Raw genomic sequence first — 25,612 nt, 5'->3', positions numbered from 1 at the left:
TGTACTGGTTGACTATAGCTTTACATAGACAATTAGTGAAAATTATGACATGTTTCTTCCCATGCCAAAATACAACTGACTGAATGTTCTGTTTCAATACATGTCTTGGATTTGCACTGCTGTATGCTAATGTGGATCATCTGCATAGACAGAAAACTGGATTGCATGATTACAGTGTGTATGAATGACTACAGACACTTCTGATGTAAAAATTGTGTTGTAAGGACAGTGCAAAAACTCATATGGCGGAAGTGCAGTTTGTTTGGTGTCATACACTTGTGATTGGACTGATGAAAAGGCAGTTTATTAGCAAGTGTAAATGAGTTCTCAGAAAGCAAATTTGTATGAAACTCAGGGCCCTGATAACAGGTGTGTAATCAGTGGGCCTCTGTATGGAATGGCAAAGATGATGATTACCATACAGGTTTCCCCACTGTATGTATGTATTCCATTTCCCATACATTTTCAGGTAATTTTGTCTCAATCTAACTTAATTGGTTCAGCCCTAAACTACTTTTAAATCAGAAATAATTTATTTTATTTGACAAGAGTGCATTAAACACTCCTGTTTTGTATTGGTGATAAAACAGTGGCTTAAGTATGGCTCCTGAACATGCAGCTTTGTCATCATAGGAATACATAACATTCAAATTTAAGACAGTTTGAGTACAGTAATTTACTGTATTTATTGCCTAAATAAATGGACGCCTTATATGCATGAAAGACTTTTGAACTGTATATAATAGTATAATTAAACATTGACATGTAAAAAGACTCTACTTGTTGGCCTTCAAACTAATTTATTATCTTTGCTTTTGAAAAAAGCTGAATGAGGCATCTTGATAGTGCTAAGCGACATTACATTTATTTTAGCTCACTCATTGCTTCTGTTTCTATGGTAGTAGTAATATGAATGGAAGGTAATATAAGCCTATCTAAAGTGGGCTATTTGTGTATGTAGACTTTGAGTATTCTATATAATAAATCTTCAGGGCCTCACACATTTACTGTATAATCGGAAAACCAGGCATATTTATCATTCACGAGTCTGCTGTGCTTTTACTGGTTCTTTCACCATGGCTACTGTATTGATGTAGTATAGTTTACCCTTCTAAAACAGACAGGTGATGAAGCTCATGAAAATGAATTCATTCATGTTATTGTTGCTTAATGTTTCTTGGGGCTTATCATGTAGGGGTGTGCGCTGTGATGTTTTTTTTTTTTTGATCATGGACGATTAAATTGTCTTCATGATAAGATTTTAAAGAAATATTGTTGTGTCGTGCTCGTTGTACCATTGTAATACTGGTGGCTATTTCTCAATTAACTATACAACACAACATAAATTCTCATAAAATAGTAACAGATTGGTAGAGTTACACTCACAGCACTTGTCAAATGTACATTAGGTTTAGCCATGCCAGTTAAACATTAATGGCAAATGTGGCTCTGTATTTTTTTCCAGCACACACACACATACACGCACGGGAAGAGCGCAATTATCTTTATCTTTAACATCTGATTGTGCCGAACCTGTCAAAACCACAAAAGATTTTCTAATAAACATTAGTTTTTTGTGTTGAAAGTGAAAGAAAACAAATAAAGACAAATTTGTGATGTGTATAGGATTTAAAGGGACACAGACTAATATAATCAACATACTGTTGTTTTTTTTTATTAAAGGGATATTTCACACACACAAATAATAAAAATTGTGTCGTCAGCTCACCCTTGACTCATTCTAAACCAGTTTGAGTTTTTCTGTTGAACACAAAAGATGATATTTTGAAAAAGGTTGGAAACCTGTAACCATTGACTTTAGTTGTATCAGTTTTTCTATTATGGATGTCAGTTATTACAAATTTTTCAAAATATCACACCCACACACATAAAGATACACTGAAAGATGTGGGTGACCAAACAGTATCTGACTGTTTAGGAAAAAATACCAGCAACTGCTGGGTTACCCACATGTCTGGTGTAAAATGACTTGAGTGTGAGTAAATGATGACATAATAAATTTTTTTTTTGATCTATCCATTTGATGCTTATAAATTCATTTTTAGATTTTTTTTATTCCATTTCTAAATAATAAATACACCTAGTGTACATGAAAGATAAACCACTTTTGGTTTTATTTGCATATTGTGCATATTTGTAATGTAAATCTTTGTTTTATTAATTTAATTACAAAAAATAACAGATTTATATCTTTGCCCGCTTTGTCTTGAGCCTCAACCGTTCTTCTTAATTTATATTTTGTTAACTTGTTAGTCTTTGTTTTTAAAAGAGGGGAATTAGTTAGACTGTACTGCTCAGGCAACTTGCAGAATAGTAAACTCAACATCAGAAAGAATCGGGATAAAATCATGAATCATGAAATCATATTTTTGCCATATAGCCCACCCCCACTGTCACAAAATCTAATTAATATTAAAAAACTAAAGGTTGGCTCCAAGTCCCAACGTGGGCATGCTGAAATCAATGTTTGACCTCAAAACATCTCCTCAAAACACCACAGATGTGTTAATTATAGATAGCTAGATATGCTCATTTAAGGAACGGATCAGCTTTAAACCTGTGGGCAAATTCAAAACCATTTGTTCACTTGTTTTGACAAAGCCCCATAATGCTATGTGGTCCAAATCAACCTTTTAATTTGGTTACACACCCACCGCAAAGAAAAATAAAGGAATGGGAATGGAATTCCGCGCAACCCAGATCCAAGCAGCTGTTATGTTTACATGGCAACTTGATACACAAATACAGCCTGAGTTATGGAAAGAGAGGGGCTGGGCTGGGGGTTCGGTGTTATTCTTTTAAAACTTAGTGGTTTTTAATCAGCTCTCTTCAGTCACTGTTTTACAGTGCACAGTCTTGGCAAAGCAGGTGATGAGCTAACTGAGAGGAAATCAGGTACCATATTTAGACAGCTGACTCACCTAAACGCTCCAAATATTATATTCACTTCCGCTTTCAAGAGAATTGTCAGAACTAGATGGTGTTTGTGAACTATAGTGTTTTGCACCTATGGGCGGTCAATCAAAAATATGATTTTGAATATATGAAATTGTGTTATATGGACAAAAATTGCTTCTCGAAAAAAGGTTATTCAGGTTTGTAAATGAGTTATTGGTTTTTCACACAATGGAGGATAAACTCCACAGCACAACAAATGGCATAGAGAAACAAAATTGGAATCACTTTTAGAATGTTGATTTATTTATTTTTTTTCATCTGAAAAATGATATCGCCATTGACATCAGAATCCATTCCAACATTTAAAGTAACAGATAACAACAACAACAACAACAACAACAAATCTGCATGCTTAAAATAAACATCATAATAGCATCTGGTAGTGCGGATGCTCATTATTGTAATTTCTAACCTCATTTTTGGACGTTAATATGCCCTAAAGAGGCTATTTGTAGAATTCAGCAACCTCTAAAAAACAGCAGATGCAGCAACTTGTTGCTTGTGCACAAATAAGGAACAAGTTAATGAAAATCATTCTAGGCCATGATGTACTGACAAATTCTTTATAATTTTTACTATGAAGTAAAAAAAGATCAGAAATAACTTTGTAGTAAGATATAATGGTAATAACATCCACAATGGAGTGATTTGATGTTTAGATAAAAATGTATGGTACTGTAAGCTTTCCTCCTAACAACAAAATGATCTCAACAAAATTGACAGTGGTGAAATAACTGAAATTAGGACAGCATCTAATCATATCAATCTGGATGTCTACACAAGCTTTGCACTGTGAGGTAATAAAACACAGAATGTTAACATCCCAGCAGACACACAATGTCATAAGATGTTCATATTAGAAGCTTTAGGTTGTGACTTCAGGTGACCAGAATTCAATGTCTGGCCAGTGTCTAAGGACGTCATATTTTGACATCCAATAGCGACATCACATAATGTTCATATTTGAATCCAACTTCAAGCCTACATCATAAACCAACATCATATTGACGTCAATTAATGACATTTATTCATCAGATATTGCAACCTAAAATCCAACATCAAATAGACATCATAGTGGTAACGTCCACACAACGTCAAGCTGTAACATCATTAGACATTGATATTTTGTTGATTTTAGGTTGGACGTTGGAAATTGACGTCGAGCTGATGTTGGGTTCTGATGTCAACCTGACGTCATGTTGATGTTCTGTGCCTGATGGGCATACATTAGTTGACATCAGTGGTGGAAAGAGTACTGAAAATCATACTTAATTAAAAGTACCATTACTTGCCTGAAAATGTAGTGCAAGTAGAATAAAAGTATCTGTTGTAAATATTACTCAAAGTTTGAGTAAAAAAAGGCAACCTTTCAAAAGTACTCAAAAGTAAGTGAGCATTACGCTGTAAAAAGCTGATGCATTTACGTGTAATTTGTGGATGTGTGTAAACGTAATATTCTGTAGTGCATTTAGTTATTGCCCAGCAGGCACACAGTGTCATAAGACATTAATATTAGGTTAGATTTAGGGCAATATTATTTTGATGCCCAATAACAACATCAAATGACATTGATATTTGGTCGATTTTTAGGTTCTGTTAGAAAGGGACTAAAATCCAGTGTCAAGCCAACATTTTAAACCAACGTCATATTGACGTCAAATACTGACATTCATTAATCCAAAATTCAGCGTTTGATAAACGTCATAGTGGTATCGTCCACACGACGTCAAGCTGTAACATCATTAGAAGTTGATATTTGGTTGCTTTTAGCTTGGACATTGACGTCGTCGGCCTGATGTTGGGTTCTGATGTCAACACGATTTTCATTTCCAAACAAAGTGCAACGTCCCCACGACGTTGGGGTACAACAGCATTCTGATGTCATGCTAACGTCTTGTGCCTGCTGGGTGTTTAAGGCCATTTCGGTCATCATACAGTAAACATCTGTCATCTTCTCATCAGTGACATGCATCTTAACAGTCACTGGTCAATGGGTGCTAAGATTTTGTACGTCTTCTTGGACACTTTTATTGCTTCCAAACAGTTTGCTGCAGTTATAAATTGCGCATGGCTTGAGGAAGTTCATTTATGATGCAATTTACCTTATATGTGCGTTTTGACTAGACAGGAATCAGAGGACTCATTTTTCTAATTCCCATAGACAAGAAAAAATGAAGTCGTGGCTGCAGGTTGAAGTAAAGTAGTGGAGTAAGAGTACCAAAACTGCACTAAAATATACTCAAGGCAAAGTAAAAGTACACATATTTAAAACTACTTAGTAAATGACAATGTCTGAGAAAAAACACTCAATTTACAATAGTTTGAATATTTGTAATTTGTTACATTACACTACTGGTTGATATACGTCACATACCTTTGATTCCTGCCCAAAACGTATGCTTTATATAAGCTTTATAGATAATCTAGAAATTTGAGTATGGTCTCACTTTTATTAAGTTTCATTACAAGCCATTCTCACACATTGGCAAAAAAAAAAAATCTTGTATACATTGTGCTGCAATTTAAAAACAGTTTTAAACACCTCACGGAAAGCTGCTTCCCAGTGCCTTCATTTACATAGCAGGAAGCAATAGGTGTGATATTGTGTACCTAAACCAGTACGCGTATATGAATCCCCTCATTAGATCACGTTCGTCCATCAGTGCCCATGTTCGTATCCTGTGCCTGGGTCAGAGTTCAGCTCAAGTCATCTTACATCATGGAGACTTTATGATTGTTGTAGCAGCGTCTACTGTAACCTTAAACCACACTGAGCTTTTAATGAACTGTAGTAGAGAAGACAGCTGCGTTGGTTTCCTGTGAAAGGTATTTGTGAGTGTGCACCGATGCACCATGGGGGAAGGGTGTCGTAGGGGGTGGCAGATGACCAGATCCAACTCTCCTGCATGTGTATGTGTGTGTGCATGATTAAGCCTATGCTGTATTTAGCATATGTGGAAGAAGCCCAGCTCAGAGCAGATCTTTACTGTACCCACTCGGCCACTGCCCTTGTACTGGGTCATAATACTTCATTATTAGATTATACGAAATATGCTGAATTAGCTGAGCTGAGTTGAAATCATCTGCTTTGGCACTGTCAAAAAGTCTATTTACAAAGCAAGCGTTTTGGACCATCCCGATTCCTGGCAGTGAAAGCAGCACTGTTGGTTATTGAACTCTTTCACGTCTCCATAGATATCATTATCATGTTTTGTTATTGTGTTTATGGCTACAATTATCTCTTTATCTTATCTCTCACTGTTACATTACAGAAATAAACTTCCCCCTTTAACTTTACACAGAGTTGACAGGTTGAGATGCAGCCAAGAAGATTTAGTCTGGTAATTGTGTGCAAATAGTTATTTTATCTCTGTTGTTATTGCACATGCCTGGGATTAGTGATTTCAACAAGCTCTGAGCCCTTGGAATTAAACTTTGATGCACATCTGATTTGTTCTACAAACATAAATGATGCACCAATATTCTTTTTTTAAAGGGTCAGTTCAGCCAAAATGAAAATTCAGTTGTTAATTACTCACCCTTATGTCACTCCATACCGCCGATATCTTCGTTAATCTTCAGAACACAAATGAAGATGTGTCAGTTGAAATATGAGAGCTCCCTCATCCTCCATAGACAGCAAGGTTCTTTCTTCAATCAAAGTTTAGAAAAATGTTAAAAACATAAACATATTTTTTCAGTGGTTCAGTTGGAATGTTATCGAACTAAAATAATAAATTTTTGTGCATATAAAGCAAAAATATATGTTTTATTGACTTCTCAGTGTCAGTATAGGGTGCACGTTCACAAGCAGTCTGCATGCACGCAACTTCCTCTGTTTGATACAAAGCACAGGCGCATCTGAGGTAGGGATGCAACGATTAAACAATTTCACTATTAACCACGCTTAATTCCTCACGTTTAATTAGTCATAAAGGTGTCTTGACTCTCAACACAGTGTTTCTGCAAGGAACAAAACTGCTGCAACTAAACAAAGTTATGCCAATGTGCGCTAGTTTAATGTTCCAAGCTTGTATGTATACTAATATGCACTAGGGTTGGGTCGATAGATGATGCCATCATCCATTGCTATAGTGGCCGATAATACATACGTAGGCCCCGTTGTTAATCTTGTCTCTATCTAATGACTCTTCTGTCTTTTAAATCTATCAGGTAACGTGAAACAGTGTCTGACCATGCAGGTCAGGTAGTTAAAATGGTAGGCTACAAATAATAAATTCGTTATGAATAAAATAATTATTCATAACCAAACACCAATGATGACAATGCCATCGTCCATTGCGATGTTTCACATTAGACATTGTACGATGCCAAATTGCCCAACCCTAATACGCACATACACTGTATTAGCTATGGCTGAGGCTATTAACTAAAGGCTGTTCACATATCACGTCTTTTGCACACACAAGTTTGTTATTTCTTTTCTTCTGCGCATATTGGAACAGCACGCGGTTCGCACGCAGCATGATGCACTCAAGCTTTTCCAGGCACACCTAGTTAAAAGAATGGCACGAGTCAAGTGACAAGAACTGACTGTTCAGCTCTATAATTTGTATGGAATATACACATTTCTACTCCAAAGGACAAAAAATACAAAACGAAAATACCAAACAAGTTCATAATATAGTTGATCAAAAGTGCCTTTCAGACAGAGGTTCAGTAGTCTTCGACTACATTTGTACTCCTTTAAAGGGAAATAGGCTAATATGTTGCTTAGATTCACATTAGAAAAATACTATTTATTTATTTATTCTTATTCATTGTTCTGTCATTTATAATCAGTGTAAAATTATTATTTATGTTTAAATGCCAGCAACTTATTTTTAAGTCCAAAGAGAAATTGACTATTGTTTGTTTTTTATTATTATTTTGTGCTGTATTATTTGGTTACTTTGCAGCAATAAATATCGCTTTAAAATATAAGGATGATTTTTGTAAACTAGTAATTTTTTAATAGAATTTTGAAAATGAATGCATGATAACCATTTAACCCTGACTACTCTTTAGACTAATCCCTAATCTGAGGTAATATGTCAGAGCTGCGACATGTTGACACTCACCCTATGCAGACAAAGAGGAGAGGAAACTTGAATAAAGTTGTGACAGGTTTTATGTTCGCAAAAATGCATTCTCATCGCTTGATAATATTCCAATTGAACTAAATGTGTATGAGGGAGAATTGAGTATGAGGAAGATTCTTATCTAAAATATCTTCATTTGTATTCCGAATATGAACGAAGGTTTCAGGGGTTTGGAAAAACATGAGGATGAGTAATTAAAGACATAATTTTCTTTTTTGTGGTGAACTTACCCTTTAACAGTAAGACTTTCTGTCATTGGGAGACTACAAAATTAGCTACATTTTATAAACCAAAGCCATATTCTAGTCTATTCAAGTCTTTCATCACAACTTTAGTCTGTAAGCTTTATACATATTGCAGCCTTTGGATGAATTAGTTGTTTTCCTCTTTTATACTTTGCTTGGATTAAATAAAGAAATAAAGTGTGTTAAATAAAGAAATGTAAGTATCAAGGGTTATCAATTACTGCTGGAGTGATATAGCGATGATGACTCATATGTATTTAAAGACTTGTTTGCACAGTAATAAATGTCGACAGTGTCGACAGCTTTAAGTATGCAATGTTGCACACAATTAAATGTTTAACAGATATTCAAGCACTTTTGAACAAATCTGATTTCTGAACGTTGACAGCATATTGAAAAAGTGCTATAATAGTTGCTTTTTTTATTAGACAGATTGGTTTTACAAAGATGGCAAACTAATGAAGGCTGAGACTGAATCTCCTGTCCACCTGCTCATAATTCTTAGTGCTGTCAAAATAAATATCCCGCTTTGACCAATACCAATCCTTGCATTGTGTATATGGCAGTTAATAATACCTGTCAGCGTTTTCATATTTTAATTATCTGCATCAAGCAATTCTATAAAAATACTAAAGTATATGAAAGGGTTCACCCAAAAATGAAAGATTACTCACTCTTAACTTTTCTTAACTTATTTAAGTTTCTTTCTTCTGTTGAACACAAAAGATGTTTACAAGAATGCTGGTCACTTGCTCACTTCAGCCTCTTTCACACATACAGACTTTTCTGGAAAATTACCTGCAATTTTACAGAAAGAAATCATGTGTGAACGGACCCTTTTTTTAAATAATACCAGTGAATTCGTTCTGACAATTTTCTGGAAAATGAAGTTGTAACATTACACGAATTTGCCAGATTGCTGCTCTGTGTGATCACAGAAGGAAATTTGTCGAAAAGAGCGTTTAGACTGTGATGACGTAAGATGTCTACTCAAGCCAATCAAAACATTCAGACGCATTCACATCTGGGCTGTTTATGAAAATAATATACTTTTCCAGACAGGTTTAGTTGCTAGCTGTTAATCAGATAACGCTTCTATGTTCATTATAATGACAACTGGGGAAAAAATTATCACTAAATGCTTATGATAAACCGTTGTGAGTTTTCCTGCGAGCCCTGCGTTCAGCTGCCTGGCGCTCTTGCACGTGCTTCGGTGCATACATCTCGACATGGGAAAGTGTTCCTCCGTATGTTTACATCGAAGTTGTTCACAATACTTAGCCATCCACAGAATTTGTAATGTAATCAAATTGTAAACATTTAGCAGCCATTGGCAGTTCTGACTTTGGATGTCTCTGTGACAAAAGCAGCTGCATGAATGGTAAAGTAGGGCTGGGCGATTAATTGAATAGTAATTGAAATCAACATTTAGAACCTATAATCGATTTAGTTATTTCCAGGTCAATTTTTTAATTACTTTCCCTAGTGTTTGTGGTGACCCCGCTCTTTAAAGGCTAATTTTTACTTATTATATTATAAATTTTATACTTATTATAATTTTCTGATAATATTCTTCTGCCAAGTGCACATTTATGGTCCGGCACAGCCTTCGCATACCCGCACACCTCTCAAAATAAGTGTAACTACACGTCACAACGATACGTAGCACATGCTTTGTGATTGGTCGATTTGGTAGTGGTGTCAAGAGTGGGTGGCGCAGCGTTGATGTACCATAAATAATAAAAGATAGTGTGTTTACTTAGTGTTTACTTAATAATTAGTGTGTTTACTAATTATTTTAAAATCAAGTAATGCACCCTTCATTCAAAAATCTCTCACTTGTTATATGTGAGCATATTTACTGAACAACTTGTTAGTGACCTATGAGGGCAAAAACATAAAATAAATAAGGAGTTATTTATCGTAATCGAGTTCAAATGTTCAGTTAATCGAGATTTTGATTTTAGACCAAAATCAACCAGCGCTATGCTAAAGCTTTAAGTAAAAGTTAAACCATCAACAAAAGCCCAACCCCTATTATGTTTAGCTTATGCTTGATGATGTTAGAATTTACTGGTATTCTGGAATCGATGTGTCAATGGTCTTTTCCGTAAAAATTCCAGAACATCCTTGCCTGCGTGACCAATGCTCGTTCCAGAAATGTTCCAGATATTTATTAATGTGTAAAGCGGGCTATCCATACTTCCTGTTATAGAAGTCAATGGGTGCCAACAACCAGCATTCTTCAAAATATCTTTTTTTGTGTGTGTGTTCTACAGAAGAAAGAAACTCATCAAGGCTTAAAACTACACAGAGAAAATGTTGAGTCGTTTTCATTTTTGGGTTCCTTTAAACATTTACTTTGCCAGCTTTGAAAACTTGACCAGTGATTGCATTCTTGGTCTTTATAGGTTCACTGTCTTTGTTTAACAGACATTCAGAGTGCATACATTTCTTGCATATCTATTATATATGTAATTCTGCAAAACCTTTACAGTTATGTTTGCGTTATTTCTAATTTAAAGTGAAAGGGTGTGATATCATACTAGCTTTATACTGACCACCAGCCTCCTTGCTATCTTAAGATCTCGACATTGGCAATCAAAAAATCCATATTGGTCAAACACTGATCTTAATCATCACTGATCACCTAGCAACATCCTAAAAGCCCATTAGAACACCTTAGCAACCACATAACAATATGACCTCCATTCTGATCAGTGTTGGCACATTTGTTCACCACAAACAGAAAATGACAATTTAATTGCAATATCTCAAAACTGAATGGCATTCAGCCACTCCATTTGATGCATTAATGTGTAAAGGTAATTGTAGAGCTCTGATACCTCTTGTTTTTTTGAAAAAAAAGGAAACTTGGCTGACTTAGCTGTGAGAAGTCTGAGAAACAGGCTGAGACTTGTCTGAGACTGAAATGTGTTACTCAGAAGAGCCTCTCCCTCAGTGTTCACCCTCTAGACTCCCCCCACCGTTCGTCTCAAGCCGCTCCTCGTCGGGGCGTTCTTTACATTCCACCTGCTTTGTATCGTAGCTCCACAACTGCTAATTAAATTTCCTGCCGCAAACAGCACACTGGGCTGTGACATTTGCATCACAATGGCCTCCTCTCTCGCCTTCTCTGATAGTCTGGAGACATGGACAGTCCTTCCAATGTCCCATCTCTTTACTGTTGCATATTACATGACTGCTTTCTGGTCTTTTTTTCTTATTGTAAGACATTTTTTACAGTGTTCATGATTTAGAAAAAACCTTTTTAAACTAAATATTTACTTAATGAAAAAGTAGAAAAAGTCCAGATTTAGAATGGGCTCAAGTTCTGTCTTCTGTTTTGTTTAATATCCATCATTACTAGATTTGGCATAGCGTACACCGTCAGACTCTATTCCTTCTCTCCTGTAGTAGTTCACTCTGGTACACTTAGAAAAATACTGTTTATTTAGGACTTTTCCTTCGACAAGGTTAACATCTTTGTAGTCATGACTGCTTAAGCATTTCCTGCGCAGTTTAGCTACCATTCATTCCTCTCTGTGCACCTGAATAGACGCCAAGGAAGAACTTGTTGATTCGGTGATGGTTGAACTTTGAGTGCCCTCTGTACTATCAGTCTATTGTATGCAAACCTTGTCAAACAGTCGTTTACCCCCCCCCCCCCCCCCCCCCCCCCCCCCACCCAGGCCAGTGTGTCTTGCCAGCATTTGTTCATAAGACTACAATAAATGCAGCAGAATTTATTCTTTTTTGCTAATATTTATTGTAAGTGGCATTTGATTTCATCAGTAATTCGGATGACTCAAGTCGTGAAATCTTATCTTGAAATGACACATCGCATTTTACTCATAATTCCACCTAAATGAAATCCACCTGACATTCTTTGGTGACCAGGTGTAAATCAGACTGATGGCTGTAAACACAAGATGTCAATCTTAAACTGGGTGGATGAAATTGTAGATAAGAACTAGGACGTTACATATTAGACATTCAAACGGAAACGTTTTTCTGTTTTGACTTTTTCTGTTTGACTGAATAAAGTCTAAATATTATGCAATTTTGGGAGATATTATGCATGATTAATATGTTATTGTTAATAATTTGATTATGACAAGTATTCTGTTATTAATTGTTTTAAAATAAATGTTTTAATGATTTTTTTCTTTAAGCCAGATATTAAGTAATCATTTACTTATTTATCTGTAAACTCAATCAGTGACACAGTGGCTCAGTGATTAGCACTGTTGCCTCACAGCAAAAAGTGCGCTGGTTCGAGTTCCGACTGGGCCACTTGGCATTTCTGTGTGGAGTTTGCATGTTCTTCCAGTGTTGCCGTAGGTTTCCTCTAAGTGCTTTGTTTTCCCACTATCCAAAGACATGCTGTATAGGTGAATTGGATGAACTAAATTGGCCGTAGTATATGTGAATGAGTGTGTATAGGTGTTTCCCAATCCTGGGTTGCTGCTGAAAAGGCTCCACTGCGTAAAACATATGCTGGAATAGTTGTTGGTTTATGCCCCTGTGGCGACCTCTGAAACGGAGACTAAGCCAAAGGAAAATGAATGAATGAATTAACCCGATGAAGTGATCAATTGCTTCTGAAAGTGTGGTCACACTTACCATTATTTGGAAAGATTTTGTTGAACATTTAAATTTCAGAATTTTTTCATCTTTACATTTTTTCCGCCATTATCCAAAAGAAAGCTGATTGATTTAAGCACTATTGATGAGCAGTAATGTACCATTTTGTCTCCAGAAAAAGTTATTCAGAAATGCACAGAAAAAGCACAAATTTTATACTACAAATTAGGCATGTGGTGGAAAATTTATTGATCAACTTTTTGTTTTGTAGAACGCAGTGAGAAGCAGTTACTGGTCAATGCCTAAGCTGGATACATTGTAGCACTCTGTCAGAAGTTAGAAAACCACACCAAGATCTTTTCTTTCCCACCGAAAATGTTTCTTTCCTGGAGTTTGGCACAAATTTAAGCGTACGTGCACTGATGGGTATAAAACTGTCTGTTGAATACACTCTGTGTGCGTATGTGTGTGTGTGCAACAGGTGTCATCCTGCGGGATTTCTTTAACCCTTTTACTGCCTGCTCTACCAAACGGTTGACCATGTTTTTACTGTTTTAAATAAGGATTGTTAAAGTAATTTAAAGAGTGATCATTTAAATAATGGTTTACACACACAGCATTGTTGGTTTACAAAAACAAACATAATTCTATTACTCTACTACACTTGATTTTGCTGTTATTGTAAAAAAACAAGAATGTTTAACAAAAATCTGAAATATTTCATGGCATACTGCAAAAAATAAAGATGATTAGTTATTCAAAAAATGTTTTTTATTTGGATTATGTTTTTAAATAAATTAGTCTTACACGTCGTATTTTCAGATTTTTGATAGTATATGTATTCATTCCGGTTTTTTACCATAAACCAACATATCTGGTAGAGGGTGATATTTTAGAAGTTATGGGATGTGTTGAAAAAATCCATTGAGTGTGTTAACTAGCGACATTTTTTTCTTGGTGGGGTTGTTAAAGGGTTGATATACTACTCTTCTGATTTGCTTTAATGCTTGTCTGACAGAAGCCATTTGAGCAGATTTCCATGACAGGCACAAAATCTGCTAATATCTGTAGTAAATATTAGGCAAACTGATTATCAGCCTATTGCTTTTATGTAATTTCCTTATCCTGGAGAATTTGTCAAACACAATCCATCGAATTCATCCTTTGATAGGCTATGGCTGCTGTTGACATGACTAAATTGGATTATGCAATGTGATACTTACTTGGACCAGAGGCTTGATGAGATGATAATATCATGTGTCTGTAGATAGTCTCTTCTTTTTTGGTGGAATGATAACCGACTATCAGTCAGGAAGTTAAAATGCCGAAGAGACATATGGAATCTTTTCATGTACAGCTGTAGAGATCACCACACTCGGAAGGGCGTGTGCTAATCCAGCTGTTGTTATGATGGAATCAAATCAGTCACTAAAGGACTGGAGTGAAGGCTTTGTTGTTCTTTTGGATTATCAAAAGAATGATTACTCAGCCCGCGTGACTCTGAAATCCCAGTGTCAAAGTGTAGACGTAATGTGGAGACAATGTGGCATGACAGAATCACTTAAGGAAATTTTTGTCTTCAGTCCCTCTTAACCATATTGGCTGCCGTTGACTTGTTGCCATTTGGCATTAAGCTTTGGTAGTCGGCTAATCTTGTTTTTGCTGTCCTCAATGAAACAAAATCAGGAACATAAATGTGTATTAAATCACTGAATAATCCTTCACTTTGATTCTAGCTTCTAATTTGCCAGCCAGAACTTGTTGCACTGTTGCAATACAAAGCCTGCAGCAGTCTCAGCTGGCTAGAATCAATTAAAGTCTCTCAAAAACTCATCCCTGAGCAGTTTTTCTGCATGTGTCACTGGGTGTAGTTACCAGGATGCATATATTTTTGCACCTCAAACAGACACCTGCTGTTTTGGTATCACTAAGGGCAACAAGGTGGTGTGACAACAACAGTGAAGTTCCACCATTTTGTCATCACTATTAAAAAAACCTAAAGAAAGCATAATAATCACTATGGAAGCAGACACATTTAACAATCTTCTCCTTCTTTACCTTCTCCTAGTCTGTCTTTCAAAGGTAAGCGTTCTCTTTTACAACACTTTATTTTTTTTCCCCTTTCGGAATCATCCTCCGCTCCGGGTTGGGGGTGGTGCGGAAATCTGGAAAGGGTTACCGGGGGTGGAGGAGGATGGGGGGGGGGTGGTAGAGTTGTAAGTGTGAACAAACGGTCTCCTAGGCAACGCTCGACCGATTTTTCCCTGGCTGCAGAGCCCTTTGCTTTTGGTGTACTGGCGACGGAAGGACTAGGGTTGACGGCAGTTGAAGATTGAGGGTTTGGCGTATGTGCCTGGTTTGGACGATCAAGGAGTATAAAATCTCCAGGTTTTTGTTTTTCTTGGGCTCACACAGGGACCCAGCTGACCACTTAAACTGTCCAAATTCTCAGCCCAACCTTGCCATCTGCAAACCTTAATCTCATTGGCTCAGTCATAAGATGTTGAAATAGATCTAAAGAACTGACTCTCATAAGCCCAAAGTGTGATTCATTTTTATGGATGTAAAAGTACAGAGCATGTGATGTAAACCTCATCATTGCAACCGTATTGGGCTGGGGTGTGAAATTGTGTCTATTAAACCAAAACCGAGTTTTCATAAAGTTTCCTGAATGTTTTGATGATTTTAAAGTAATTCAAAGAAAATTGAAGCATTGCTGACATTCTCAATAACACTGAAAGAAAACAGAAGAGTTAAGACTGATTTCGCTATGCTCTGGCGCAGTCTTCGTGCGGTTACATAGACCTCGCTCTGGCTAAAGATGTGTAGCGCAAGCTCTGTGATTGGTCGGCTGGGTAGTGCTGATAAGTGTGGGTGGGGTTGAGAGCCGTGCTAACCCATTGGAGCAAGTGCCAAGTCCCGTGAAGGAGCTCCAATTGGGAAGTTTTGTTTTGTGTTTACCCTATGATTAAAGCTGTTGCACATCCACTGGTTTCCACTTCTGAATGAGCGAGTTTTAGCTACTTGTACATTTTAAGGTATCGTTTAGAAAAAACAAAACACCTGCGAAGAAACTTGACAAAGAGGAACATACAAACCTACAGCCAGTTAGCATTTCGGAAGTGTTATTGCAGAGCAACACAAACAGCACGCAGAAGTATAAATGCACTGCTATGCTCAGTGGGTCACGGCGATCACTAGACGCAGAAGTATGATCCTGCCTTAACTGGATCATTGTGTAAAGGCTGGCTTGTACTTCTGCGCCGAGCGATTGCCGTGACACACTGCATGCCTTGTGCATTGCACTGCATTTATACTTCTGCATGCTGTTTGTGTTGCTCATGCAATAACACTTCCAAACGCTAGCTGGCAGTAGGTTTATTTGTTCCTCTGTATCGAGTTTCTTCTCTCTTTTTTTTTTTTTTTTGATTTAATTTTTTTTAACACCACCTTAATCTAAAAGTAGCTAAAAATAGCTCATACAGATGTGGGTACTGGCGGATGTGCAACAACTTTTATCATAAGGTAAAACCAAAAGCTTTTTCACAGGACTCGGCACATGTAAATAATCGCTTTATTGGGCTTGTGGCTCTCAGCACCGCCCACAATCGGCACAGCTACCAAGCCGACCAATCACAGAGCTTGCGCTATGTGTCCTTGTGATGTCTAGTTACTTTGTTTGAGAGGTGCTCCTTAGCATCTGCGTCAGCCATGGTAAGGGTCTGTGAAGGCTGCACCGGACCATACATGAAGGCTTGGCGCAGAAGTTAGTGAATAAATCAGCCTTTAGGCTTTTCGATCCACTATGTAGCCATGGTATTGCTGTTGAAATGTTGGATATTGCTATTGAACTGTGTTTGAGTATAAATATGGACATATACTTTATACTATAATAAATTTAAAGTGTTTATTGTTATTAAGCTTTGATTTTATTTTGTTGTATAATTGTTTGTGTTCTATGACATGCTGTCACTGTTGTTTTTTATAACAAGTTTGTAACAATTTAATAACTTTTTACCATTGAAGTGAGTTTGTGTGTGGTTTATGTTTTTAAATTGGTTTTTAATTCTATGTATGTTCAATACTTTTTATCTGAAATTAAACAGTCAGAATTTTACAATTTCACATATTAAAAAAATTGTTGTCAGGTGCTAATGGTAATATACTATAATGGTATAAACGGTAGTTAACTTTCTGTCTAGTTCCTACAAGTGTTACTTTGGAGCAAAAATCTGCCCTCACAAAATTATTTGCCATCGTGCCATTTATATGTGCTAATTAGTTTGTCTACAAGATGTCAACTCTCAACCAAGCCGCCTTGTGTGAGGGAATTAAAATATGTCTGTAAATACTACAAAAACACTTTTGTAGCTCATGAATAATGATGAACTTTTCTATGTGTGCATTAAAAAAACATAGTGGTTTAGAAAGATCTAGCCACTGAATTGTGTATACAAATACAGTGTATACTTTATAAACGTTCTTAACCACACACACACATCACCCAAGCTTTAAAACATAAAGCTTCATGTTTCATATTTGCTGTTACGTCGGATGCATGTTCTATATCCTAAGTGGCAGGAGCATTTTGTGTGCGTTTTGAAAGCTGTGTGTCTGCAGAACGTCAGCCCAGCTTGTTGGACACAGATGTCCAGTATAGACGGCCCTTTAATGGCAACAAGTGTCTCTGCTTTATTGCATGGCTGTTCGAAGCTTCCGGCGGGTCGTAAAAGCAATCAGAGAGTATTTCCAAGCTGCACGTCTATCAGGAAAGTCTGGATTATTTAGTTGGAAAAGTAATTTGTGGCTTCGTTTACAAAGGGATTGTTGTGGTTGGAGAGTCGAGGTGCAAGCGTTTTTTTTCTTTTTCTCTTTTCTTAACTTTTTTAATCATTCTGATGACTTTCACACTCCCCGTCAGCGTGCCATAGCAATGAAAGTTGTTGTAAGTCCTGAAGTACAGCTATCTGTAGGTTTTTCTCTATTAAGGCACATGCTTTTCTTCTTTGCAGAGTCCCTGCCTCCGCTCCAGAGGGTCAGAGTAATAGCTTATGTATTTATTGTTCTAAGTTTCTGGTTAATGTGAGATAGAAGGATCACTTGGGGGATGGCATTGTTTGGTTTGGGAAGTATTCTGTTGGTTGCATGGCAACAGGCTCCTGGAAACGGGAGTGGACGGTGTTGCCACTAGCAACCGTTGTTGCTCTGCAAACAATGTGGGCCAGTGCAAACAAGAGCCAAGACTGTGGGCTCCTGTTTTTAATTGAACATCTGCATGTGCTTTGCTCTGATCGAGTGTTGTTTAAGTTCAATCTGTCTGTGACAGATGTGTCTAAACCATATTCTCAACACTAGCCTCAATCACAGGTATTACTTTATGTTTTGATTGTCATTTAGGCCTGCTTTATTTCCAGCATACTTCTAGGAGAGGATTTCACTCTCCGTCTGTCTGCACTCAGGTTAATGAGAACTGAAGGAAATGGCTGTGGTGTTGTGGTGGTCTTTAATAGCTCATTTGTGTTCGTCTGAGGTGAGCGTTTGTATCGTACGGCAGGGAGTCTCTACTCTACTGTAATAAACCAGAAGCTTATTCAGGACGGGCCTCGCTCGCTCTTCACACCAAAGTGCCAGGCTTCTCCTGCTGTTTTCTGCCTTTGTGCGGCCCAGAGCTGCTGGTGGGGAATTTGTGTGGCTTTTAACCTTTTCTAGGAGCTTAGATGTGCATGTCTAAAGACTTTAGTTTGCTGGTTCTTTCTGTAGGGGTAAAATAAAAGTAAAAAAAAAAACCTTAGCAGTAGAATACTGTTAGCAAACATATTGACACTGTTAAGAGAGGTGTTCAGATTATTATATTAATATGTGCAGTGTGTTCTCCTCAAACGTAATACACATTCATTCATTCATTCATTCATTTTCTTTTCGGCTAAGTCCCTTTATTAATCTGGGGTCGCCACAGCGGAATGAACCACCAACTTATCTAGCATATGTATTACGCAGCGGATGCCCTTCCAGCCACAACCCAACACTGGGAAACACCCATACACTCTTGCCTTAACACGCATACACTACGGCCTGTACAGCATGTCTTTGGACTTTGGGGGAAACCGTAGCAATACACATAGAAACGCATGCAATACAATACAATACAATACTGCAGTTAAGAAACAATCTGATAAAAGCCATAGGCATGTTTGGACAAGTTTTGCAATTTGGCCAGTTCTAAATTTATTTTCATGTTTTTTTTTATTCACCAGATTTTTACAGCAAAAAAAAACATTTTCAATGTTGCTTTTGATTACAATACTGCTATAAATTAGCAGTTTAGTGTTTAATGTTTTAGGTGGAGCCTAAGTGCCACACTTACTTACGGAGACCCGGAAGGGATGTTATGGTAGAGAAAAAAATTGGTGGAAGAAAAAAAAATTGGTGGGAGAAAACAAAAAAACAAAGTGATAGGGAAACATATTTTTTAAAAAAGATGTTTTGCGTTATCTCACAAAGATATTGGCAAAATTTAGCATTGCAGTGTATTAATTTTGCAATATATGCTGCGATTTGAATACAATTTCACCAGGTGGCTTAATATACTTACCTACTTTAATTTTGATCAAAATTACATTATGCCAGTTTGTTTAATGGCAGTTTTTAATTTATTTATTATTAATATTATTATTATTATTATTATTATTATTATTATTTTTCTGAAAACGTACATAGTGGCTCATTTTCTCACTATATGGACTGACTGGCTGATGTTGACTTCGCTCACTGTATGCCTTCAGGTGTTCTGTGAGATCTCTTCCGTTCTCTAGGAATAATAGCAGCAGGCAGGAATCGGCTCCAAAGATAACTACAGCAGCAGGACGTATTTATAACCAATGCAACACCCCTCGGGCAAATTCCATTCTTTTAAAAGATCTAGGCAACCTCGTACTATTTACCCTCTTAGTTCTGATGAAGCTTATTTATATTATGACTTGCATTTTACCTTTTCAGTCTGGTTCAGGTGAGCTCTAGTTTGTGGGATTTGAACCAAACAGCTTCTGTTGGCTGATTTAGCTAGCCCAGTTGGAATGCATTACTGTGACTGTGTCTAAATGCCTCTAACTGGTGTAAACAAACTGGAAGACTTCCAGTCTGGTGATGACTTGGTGATTACTCCCACAATCTGTGCCCACCAATCCACAAATTTCCACAGAACTGAAACCAACGTCATTCATGAAATTCAACCAGCCACTTAAGTTTTGTTGATTAAAAATTTTAACCATTTGATTGTGCATTTTTTTTTTGCTTGGCAAATGTTTTAAGCCAAATTCTTTTCATAATAAACAAATCAGCACATTTCATCTGAGACTTTAGGTACTCCAGGCATACTTATGCACTGTGCTACCAAGTATGGGTTGTGCATTCACACAGAACTGTTCTTTTTATTCTAAACTACACTTTACATACCTTGAAGTGTGGAATGTTAAACACTTCACACACTCATGGTGCAGTTTTGCTCGTTTATAGTGGAAGGGGCGGAGCTAAAAGTCTCTAAGGTTGGATTGTTATTTTTACCTTGGATAGTGCAAGCAAAATTTCCTGATAAATCAGGGAATAAGCTGTAGGAAAGTGTGTGAGTGATGCTTGAATTAATAAAGATAAAGCGACCTATCATACCATGTTAAAACCACATTTATTGTTTGAATATTAATACCAAATTAAAAAATTTAAATGCTGAGAAAGGGAAAGTTTCAAAAGAACAAAGCACGAAGCTGATATGGTAGTCTATAGGGCTGCACGATATTAGAAAAATCTAGCATTGCAATGTTTTAATTTTGCTATATATACTGCGATATGAATATGATTACAATTTCACCAGGTGACCTTATATCCATATTTTGAGAGAGATTATAATGTTAGATCAATTAGGAAGATTCTTCAATTAGAGTGTATATTTATAAAATTTTATTAGCATTCTATGAATTTCTCCGACACATTTTCGTTGTGGTCATCTTTAGTCAATGACTAATGAATTAATGTTTACTATTTGCATCTCCATAAAATCTAATCAACAATCTCTAAACTTTTTGGCGTCCCCCGACACATTTTTTTTTTTATGTGGTCTGTGCTACTTGCAGTGCATTTCAGTATTTGCACATGTTGTGAGTATTTTCAAGCATCAAAATCTATAAATACAATCAATAAAAATGTACAACTAAAATAAAGTGTTTTATCATTTCCCGAGTCTAACAGTATTAAAGTACAGTAAATGAATGATAAAATGAAAAAAAGTTCAATGAAATGCATAGTTGTTAAAGTCACATGTAGTACAATTTCTTGTGCCTGAATGCTTTAAAATTTTTTATACAATTCCAGGCATCAAAAACACATATGATAAATTAGAATAGAAACTCAACATTGCAAATGTCTGTGGTCTATTTTGCGAATCATCACATTGCGATATTGATGCTAAAACAAGATATTGTGCAGCCTTAATAGGCTACAAATAATGTTTTTGTGCCATTATACACTAAATATAGGCCACCGTTGCTGCATGTGACTTTTGGCCATCAAAAAGAATGCAAGAGTGTGTTTATTCTAGTAATACAGTGCTATAAAATAATTGCAGAACAATCACTTTAAAACTTGAAAGAAATTGCCCATTTATGTTGGTTTACAATCTTGAGTTGTAATGGATTTACAGGGGATTTCATTATTTTTGTCTAAAAAATGTTTGGGATTTGTTCTTTCTACAATTTATACACCGAGAGAACATCCGGGATCATGGTTTTCGCTAAACCGATTCATCTATTGTATTCATCACAAACCCTTTATTTTCTGAAAACGGGGAGAGTTAGATTTGTCTCCAATTAATTTACCTTTGAATAGAGCTTCACACTTGAGAATTCATTATTTCTATAATACGAATCTCCGAAAACACAATTAGCTTTTATTCTTTATTCTTCTCCTCCCGATGGAAAACTTTAAGTGGCTGTAATTAGCATTCATTTTTTCCTGCAGATGAAATCAAGCAAGTGAAGCATATTGCTTGTCTTTTTAAACTTTAACAACAAACTGTCTGTCAGGGGTCTCTCAGAACGCACCATCTCTCAGATCAGCCCCCGCTCTTGCTTGTTCTTCAGAATCAATGCAGCCATGCATCATAAGCACTGATCTGGGACCTGTTAAGCAGACTGCTGACAGTAGGCACACCGACAGGCCGGTTAAGAGCTTATTTAGATGTACAGCGATCGGTCGCCCCCCTGTAGTTCTCGTTCCCCATCTCTGAGTCTGTCTGCCTCTCCAGCTCTCCAAAGTTCTTGTGTGTGTGTGTGTGTGTGTGTATGTGCGTGTGTGTGTGTGAGCTTAAAAAAGAATAGCTCAACGGGAAGGGGGGTGGTAGAGTTGGGGATGGTTGCTATGGTTGCCTCACTATAGCAACCGACAAACGTTTACAAAGCATTGAGGAATTTCCTCATATCAGCTGTATTATTGGAGCCCCTAGAGACGGACTCTCATTCCAAACAACCACTGGAGATCATCAGTATCCTGGTGGGGGGGACCAACCTTCATTGCCATTTTAGTTTTTTTTTCTTCTTTTTTCTATTCATGGTTGGGGGGTATGTTGTTTTTCCACCCCTCTACATTTTCCAAAGTCCCCTTTCCTTACCTCCTATTCTTTTCTTTTTTTTTGTGGGAGGCTGCCTTGTCTCCATTTGTCTTTTCTTTTTCTTTGCTTTCCAGTTGTTGAGTGCACGATTTAGGATATGTTTCCACTAGTGCATTTTCATTTTAAAACGCAACTTTTGTTGGAGTTACACCTGGCATCCACACGACTAAACTCTTTCAACTCTTGAAAATGGAGATTTTTGAAAACGCTGTGGACCTTGTACTAGTTACAAATCTTCAGGGTCGCATTTTTGTGTAGACAGCCAAAAACACAGACCTTTGAAAATAAAAGCATGAATGCCCACCTTCGCACCCATTACCCTGAGTTTTGTTTCATGTGTGTGATGTCATCAAGTTCAAGGAAACTGAGACAACAGAAGGCACATCCTAAAAGTCCCTGTGAATTTAAAATGAAGGTTTTTGAATGTTTGCATCAGCATGTTAGTCTTATGGATATATTTATACAGCAGTTCTGTCTGGTTCTCGAATCTGATTGGCTGATAGCCGTGTGATATTCTGCAATACCAGAACTCACCCTTCTGTATTACTCCAACCACATAGAGTGACAGCAGCCTAATAAACTCACTACAGTTTGACAAATTTTGCTGCTGTTGGACAACATAATGTACTTTTGAGGTTTTTGTAGTTGAGAATGCAGTTGTTCAGATTGCAACTTTGCAGTTTATTTATAAGGATAGTGCGTATTATTTAGAATTTCGGACATATAGCATGTCGGCATCCATCAGCCTTTCATACTGAGCAGAGCAAAGACGGTTGGCGTTGTCCATCCAAAAGATGGCTACAAAGACCGCATAATAAGCCCTTAGAAGATTAAAATCTGCGAAATTTTAGGATACAGCTGATCGAATCATTTTAAAAGTGGGAAGTGACTTTCTAGGTCCATCCCTCTCTTTTTTTATGTTGTAGTGCTGTATTTACACCGTAGTAATATTAGTGTATTGAGTGTACAGAGATGGGACTTGGATATCAGAAATGTGTGTATTTTGTGTTGGCCACTCTTTGTATAACCCTGAGTTCCTTTGTGGTTGGCCATCTGTTTGTTTCTAATGACTTACTGCAGACTAGTTCAGAAAAGAGAGAAATAAAAAGAAATGCCAGCATGTGTTTGGCGTTTTTCCTTATCGCAAACACAACAGCGATTTGCTAGTGTTTTCATTGCTTTGGCTTTTTCAGGAATAATTATTGTGATATTCCAATGGCAACAGAGAAATATTCTAGACTGTCTAGACTCTAGACTAGAAATGTCTCTAGACTGATGGCATTTCATGCCGTTCAGCCCAATAAACTTTATTCAGCCTTACAATCGAACTGTTATATAAAAGCAATATCACACTCGTAGCAGTGTTATATGGTTGTATATCGTCACTAATAGGAGACTAATGCACGCCTCCCACCAGTGCCAATATACTGTACAGCCAAATCGCACTGCTACTCGTGTGATATTGTTTATATATATATATATATATATATATATATATATATATATATATATATATATATATATATATATATATATATATATATATATATATATATATATATATATATATATATATATAGATGGATGGCTGGATTTATAAGACTATGTGCCCCAAAAAATTTGCATTTACAAGATATAATGATCCAAAGCTTGCAGTGTGTCACTTCCACCTAATTGGATCAACATAAGGTTTTTGACATCACCTGATACTTTAGTTTCTAATCAAATCATCTGCCCAATCAAATTCTCTCTAGTATCTGTCATTCCCTTGTACCACTCCCTTCAAGACTCTTCTCATTTGATTTTCATTTGATGCACTTAAGCTCAAACACTCTCACCGGCAGAGTTGTGCTTAAAAACTAGATGCTATTGGCAGTTTTTTTTTAGGGGGAGGAGCTATTCTGTCCCACCCTGTCTTCATATTTCAATTGGGATACGTCAAACGTCGAATACAAAATGCACATTTCGAAGCGCTTCACAGCATCTTTTAGATTAAAACTTTGTAATTTCAAAGTAAACTCATTGCAGTTTTGAATTATGTTTTACTCTTGCCTGTATAGCCAAATGTATTTGAGGTGAAAAAAATGTCAATATTTATGATTGCACATTGTAGCATTGCTAAGTTGACATCAAAGTTACGCTATACAGTATACGCAACAGCCAGCTATAGAGTCTATCTTATACAAACTTGACCTGTTGTTTATATTACATGCCATTTTAATTTGTTTAATTTAAGAAGTGTACAGGGGATATATGGGATTTTGTAGTATAATTTTATATCTTTCATTCTGTCATGCGCTTTTGATTGTGTAGTGTGGATAAGGATCTTTTTTTGAAGCACCCGAGTGGAACAGTGATTGTTTTCATTGTAAAATACTTTGTTAAAACAAAAAAACATTAGTGTAAACATAGCCTTAGAGGGTTACATCAGAATATTGACAATGGTGGCAAACTTAAATTGTGGCTTGAGCTGTATTCCTGTCGACCAAACAGAGCCACGCTGCGGTTGTGATGGGTTTGTTAATGTCTCCTTTGTTCTTTTCTTCATAATAGAGTTCAGAGGTGAGGATCCTGCTGGGGATGTGGGTGACTCAGTCTGACTTGGCTAGGTTGAGCTTCTGGTCCTTTCAGGAGAAGACGGTGTGAAAGCCGCTTTGTACACTTTTCTTGGCACATGCGTAGAGTTGTATTTCAGCTGGACGCTCTCTAACAACCTGTTGGAGCCCAGTTTGATTGTATCATGTATCTTAAGTAGATGTAAAAAGTAGCATGCTTTTTTTATACAATATTTTATGGATATCTTGGTCATGAAATGATAATCTGGCAGTTCTTTAATCTGTGTGTTTAAGCAAAAGTGGTGTGGTGAATAGTGTGTTTGTAGTGATTGTTTTAGTGATTAAAACAGAAACACGAGCTGCAAATTAGGAGGTGAATAGCAGCTCATTTACATTCAAATATATTAACATAGCATACTTTGGCCCAATCCCAATTCTATTTTTATACTCCTACCCCTTCAAAATTTACTCCTAAGAAATGGCACAACA

General features: G+C 36.7%; 1 protein-coding gene and 1 long non-coding RNA gene across 5 annotated transcripts in view; one reads left to right on the top strand and one right to left on the bottom strand.

Moving 5' to 3' along the window:
- Window positions 1–25,612, top strand: part of rfx2 (regulatory factor X, 2 (influences HLA class II expression)) — a 65,115-nt gene that overhangs the window by 4,629 nt on the left and 34,874 nt on the right.
- On the bottom strand, window positions 54–7,728 carry LOC141375619 (uncharacterized). Its single transcript, XR_012384255.1, has 2 exons — window positions 7,325–7,728; window positions 54–7,021 (listed from the first exon to the last, which is right to left on the bottom strand). It is a non-coding gene; the product is annotated as an uncharacterized lncRNA (long non-coding RNA).

The sequence above is a fragment of the Danio rerio genome, chromosome 8 (assembly GCF_049306965.1).
Source record: "Danio rerio strain Tuebingen ecotype United States chromosome 8, GRCz12tu, whole genome shotgun sequence".
NCBI classification, from domain to species: domain Eukaryota; kingdom Metazoa; phylum Chordata; class Actinopteri; order Cypriniformes; family Danionidae; genus Danio; species Danio rerio.
Note: the sequence above shows the minus strand (reverse complement) of the source record. Positions and strands in the feature narration are given on the sequence as shown.